The following is a 6,000-nucleotide window of genomic DNA, read 5'->3' on the forward strand; positions in this document are numbered from 1 at the left end:
ACATGGATGATTTATATAAATAAATTTCTTCTCCAAGATTTGGAATTCAGAGGCCATTTGATCTTAGCTTTTAATTTGAGACATTGATTTAGTTGCTTGGCATGTTAGCAATGCAAAAGAATGGACTAGAGAGAGGTAATGGCAGACCAGGGAGAAGTCCAAAAGACTTGGCCACTTCACCTCTCTCTTCTTGCACACCACAGTGCAAGCACATCGTCAGTATTTCCATTATACAAAATGACTTTTTCTTGGAGAAGACCCAAGTTGTTCTTTGAGGGGAATTTACTATAACAAGTTCAACAATGCAGTACTCTTTCTGAGTCATCTGATTGAATATGGACCTAGTTTCGTTGTACAGAGTCCAAAAGGACCTATGTAAGCGTCTAGATATACCATCTCCTGAATTAGTGTCAACTTCAGAATTAAGTCTATTTTCTAAGGTCTTCAACTAATAATTGCATATCGTTATAAGTAGATAGGCCCATTTGCTGGGCAACATAAATTAGAATAATCATCTCCAGGCATTATGCTGAGTGTCAAGAACAGAAGAGTAAATCTCAACTGGAGAAGTGGGTATCAGGAACCCACAGAGCATGCTACACCTTCCCACCTCAAGCAGGCCTGTGAAAAGATGATAGGCCCCCTCCCCAGCATGTGCATTTTCAAATAGCTCCTCAGGAGACCCAGCCACCTGTGGAGGGCCCGCAGCATTTGTGTCAAAGCATGATTGCTTTCCTAGCAGCTGAAGGGGTAAGTAATTAACAAGATTGGTTCTCAGTTCTGCAAATTTTCTGTCCACGTTGCCCAGGAGATCATCAATAACAGCATAATGGCTCTTAGCCCTGAACAAGAAGATTCTCTGAAGGTAAAAATGATCCTGAATCTGTAAGGTGGGCCTCCCGTGTCACCGTGCCTCTTTTGCAGATGACTGAGACAAGTCAACCTCTTTTGACTTCAGTTTCTGTGAGAAGCTAAGGAGAAAATATGTATGTGTGAAAGCACTTTTCAAAGTTAGAGCGAATATTAGGGATTTTTGTCTGGGTGCCCAGAACCCTCGACAAAGTGCTATAAAGACCTCAGTGTGGGAAGACAGAGGGAGAACAGGCCTGACTATTTTGGACTCTGAACCTAGAGCATCTCTCACACAGTAGAGCAGGGGTGGGGGGCAGTTTTCCTGCTGGATACCTGGATGCCAGCATCAGCCCAGAGCAAAGCAGCGTTTTCAGTCTCAGAAACACGGCCAGGAAGTTCCCTCTCAAGGTGTCAGTGTTTAAAAGAACAGTGGAGCCTTGGGAAGAGCACTTTCCCAAGCTTCACCACGGCAGTGGATTTGACTTGATGAAACTAGATGTAAATTAGAAGTCAGATTCCTTTGACACGCAGGAGGTCAGGACAGCATACCAAGTGCTGCCTGTCAGCTTGTGTACATCCTCACTTGCCTGCAGCTCCCCTTGTCGACTTGGGGAAGCAGCCAGGCCCTCAGCAACTCAAATCCTGCCAGATCTCCTCCCCCAGCATCTTCCACAGTTGGGCCAGGTGTGTTTTAGCTATGTGACCAAGGGCACCAGTTCCTCCTGCAGAACACCTGTCCCCAAAGTTACAGGCTCGGCTGGTGAGAGACCAGTGTGGGTTCTAGTCGATCTAAGTTCCAGTTTATCCTTGATTCCCCCAATTCACCACCATCTTTCCAGACAGTCTGCCCTGCTGGCTTCAGGATCCAGTATGAGTTTCCAAAGCAACCACCTCTCCTGGAGCATCCACAATAGCCTGAGGCCAAATTTCCATAATAAATCCCTTGTGAATATCCATGGATGGTTCTTCTTCTCTGATAGAACCTTGTCTGAGACAGGATGTGGGATCAGAAGGATCCAGAGTAACAGACCTTAAAAATGGGTTCTCTGGCCCAGCCGGCGTGGCTCAGTGGTTGAGTGTCGACTCATAAACTAGGAGGTCACGGTTGGATTCCAGTCAGGGCACATGCCCAGGTTGTGGGCTCGATCCCCAGTAGGGGGTGTGCAGGAGGCAGTCGATCAATAATTTTCTCTCATCATTGTTGTTTCTATCTCTCTATCCCTCTCTCTTTCTCTCTCTTGCTAAAAATAAATAAAACTTTTTTAATGGATTCTCTGAATTGGGTCTGGCTTTTCTGGAATTGACTTTCTGATCTGACTTAGATTTAAAGTATTAGTGACCCTATTTCTAGGGGTAAAGGAACACTGGTAGTGTATGGTATTCAGTGGCAAAATAGTTACCTAAATTATCACTTGCAGATACTTATAATCAAGTGCCTATAGAAGGCAAGGTTTTTAGCAACCAAGAATTGGCAGCCAGTAAAAATTTTAGTGAGCCTGACAGGTTTGGCTCAGTGGATAGAGCATCGGCCTGCGGACTGAGGGGTCCTGGGCTCGATTCCGGTCAAGGGCATGTACCTTGGTTGCAGGCACATCCCCAGTGGGGGGTGTTCAGGAGGCAGCTGATCAATGTTTCTCTCTCATCGATGTTTCTAACTCTCTATCCCTCTCCCTTCCTCTCTGTAAAAAATCAATAAAATATATATTTTTAAAAAATTTTAGTGAAACTAAGAAATACAGTAGAACTGGATAATTGTTTCTAAATGCATTGGAGAAGTCATGAGAAAAAATGATGAGATCGAGGTTTTCAATGTCCAGCTCAATGTTCACAAAAGGGAGTTGAAAGCTTCAATTATGGCCCTAAAATAAATCTACCTCCTGGAGCCACCAGGTTGGGGTTTCTAAGAACCAAAACTAAACCCAAAGTCTAGCTCTGCGGGGAGTTAAATTGCACCACAGATTGCATTATCAACCTCAGAGAGTTTCTTACATTAGTTAGGGCACTGATTTTGAAGGAGTGGGACCCTGAAAATTGGGACAGAGACATATGGGTAGGTTCTAACCCCTCAGTTGGGCTGCACCTCCTTGCTAGTATTTCCACCCATCAATGAGGAGGTTAGTCTTCCCTTGGCCAAAGAATCTACAATGACTTCACCTGAAGCGGCTGCCTTTCACCATCTCTCAGTGCTTCTGGATTTATAGCCAGACGCACGTCCACAGGCCCCAGAGGATAAAGTACAAAGTGAGATCCATGAGGAAGTATGATGTACACCAAAAGAATTGCATACTTTTGCCAATTTATGTGGACAAAAGCCTGGGAAACATGTGTGGAATGGCTCCTAATGGTGTGGGATCAAACTGGAAGGAAAATAAAGTTGGATCGCCTGGCCGGTGTGGCTCAGTTGTTGAGCAGTGGTCCATGAACAAGGAGGGCACATGCCCGAGTTGCTTGATCCCCACTAGGGAGCATGCAGGAGACAGCCAAGCAATACTTCTCTCTAATCGATGTTTCTATCTCTCTTTCCCTCTCTCTTCCTCTCTCTAAAAATCAATAAAATATATTTTAAAAAATAAAAATAAAGTTGGATCAAGCCAAACTTATTGATATGAGCCATTAAGCAGAGATTTCAGATTCAATGGGCTGGTAGTGACTCTAACAATTTACTTGGTTGGTTGGCAGAAACCTGGATCAAAAGGTGGACCACATAAATGTGGGTAAAATGCCAAAATTTCCTTGGCAGCGTGTAGAGAACGGTAACTGACCCAGTTGCTGTTAGGGACCCCACAGCTCCTGGAGCCTCTAGAAGTGATGAAGATGAGCAACCTACTAGAGTCTTCCTTGATCTCTATAAGCTAAAAGTTGTAGGTCTGTCTTAGTCACAATAGACAGTCATGGCCACTGAGTTCATTCCCTATTGAAGTCAGTTCACAGTCCCAGAGACCCTGGAATGAGAAGCTCGCCAGGTGTTCTTGAGGAGGGACCTGCCACACAACCAAAAAGCTGCATTGTGTCTCTTCCTCTCAGTCTCCTCCAAAGGCACCCTTTGCCCGAGTGACTGGGCTTCAGGAAAAGGGAAATAATCAGAATCTGGGGGCATTACTTGACAGTGACTTTGAACTAACACTAATTCCTAGACACTCAAAACACCACAATGGTCTACTAGTCCGTGTAGAAGCTTATGGTGGTTGGAAAATCAAAGGAATTTTGGCTCATGTCCACCGCACAATGGGTCCTCAAACCCCAAACCCATTCTGAGGTTAATTCCCTATTCTAGTAACGGGCAGAATTCCTCCCAGACCCACAGAGTGAGAGCTATTATGATAGAAAAAGTCAAGTAGAAGTCGCCACAACTGCCTTTATCTACTAAAATATTAAACCAGAAACAATACCAATTTCTAGAGGGACCAAAGAGATTATAATACCACACCTAATACCTTGAAAGGTGTAAGGATATCCCTTTTAACTCAGTTATTTGACCTGTGTGGAATAAAGATGGACATGACAGAGGATTACCATAAACCTAATTAGATGGCAATTCCAATTCAGCTGCTGTTGAAAAACCTGAGGTTTTTTAATCGATGGAGAAAATCAATAAATCCAGTTGGATCTGTATGCAGCTAGTAACATAATAAATTTTTTTTGGTATACCCTGTATTTGTTTCCTAGGGCTGCTGTAACAAAATACTACAAATTGGGTGGTAACAGAGTACCACAATTGGGCGGCTGAAAACAACAGAAATTTATTCTTTCACAATCTGGAAGCTAGATATCCGAACTAGCTTCTGGTTGCTGGCCATTCTTGGGGTTCCTTGACTTGTAGATGCATCACTCCAATCTCTACCTCCACCTTCACATGGTATTTCCCCCTGTGTTTCCTCTTCTCTTCTTATAAAGACACCAGACATATTAAATTTAAGGTCCACCTCACCTTAATATATCACAAAGACCCTATTTCCAAAAAAAGGTCACAGTCTGAGATTGTGGTAGACATGAATTTGGTAGGAGGTATGAAGGGAATACTCAACCCAGGGCAATGCAATACCTGCTACTAAGGACCACCAGAAGCAGTTTGCTTTCAGCTTGCAGGACCAGAGATTCACCTTCACTGTCCTATCTCAGCACTAATCAACCCTGCAGCCCTATGTCATCATCACTATGCCATAGGGACCTTGATTAGTCTCTCCATTCTATAAGATATCATGTGGATCCATTACATTGATGACATTATGCTAATTGGGCCTGGTGAACAGCAAGTAGCAACGGCACTAGACATATTGATAAGACACATGAATGCCAGAGTATAGAAAATAAATTCCCCACAAAAATTCAGAGGCCTTCCACCTTGGTGAAACTTCTTGGATTCCAGTGGTCTGGAGCATGACGAAATATCCCTTCCAAATTGAAGGACAAGTTGCTGGATCCAGCCCCTCTACCACCAAGAAAGAGGCACTGTGCTTAGTGGAGTCTTTGGATTTTAAGGCAACATATACCTCATTTGGGTACTATTACATATTTACTGAGGAACCCAAAACGCTGCAGCTTTAAGTGGAGTCCAAAATAAAAGAAGACTTTGCTTTATTCACTGCCATGGTACACAATACTGCACTGTACTTTTTACCGACGAATTTGTCTTCTAGCAAATGGGCTAATGAAATTCACTGGTCTTACTATGTTCCCACCACCCTGAAGCAGCCGGCCTGATACAAAGGTGAAACAGCCTTCAACGGCTCAGTTACAGCACCAGCTGGAGGGCAACACCTTGCAGGATGGGCATCATGTCCTCCTCGGTGTAAGATAGGCTCTAAATAGATGATGCTGATTCTCGCATCGTCAGGATTCACAGGTTCAGAAACCAAGGAGTGACATGAAAGTAGATCCTCCCTCTATTATTCCTACTGAGTCACTAGTGAAGTGTTTTGCTTTCTGACCCTGCAACTTTGGGCTCTGCTTGTCTAGAAGTCTTAGTCCCTGTGAGAGGAATTGCTTTCAACAGGGGACAAAGCAATGGTTCCATTAACATGGAAGTTGATACTGCTGTTTGGACACTTTGAGTTCCTTGTGCCAGGAAATCAGCAGGCCAAGCAGGAGTAACTCTGCTGGCTGGGGTGACTGATCCTGATGACTAGTGGGAAATCCGATTATTACTGT

Source organism: Myotis nattereri, assembly GCF_964212035.1.
Source record: "Myotis nattereri genome assembly, chromosome: 2".
Classification (NCBI taxonomy): domain Eukaryota; kingdom Metazoa; phylum Chordata; class Mammalia; order Chiroptera; family Vespertilionidae; genus Myotis; species Myotis nattereri.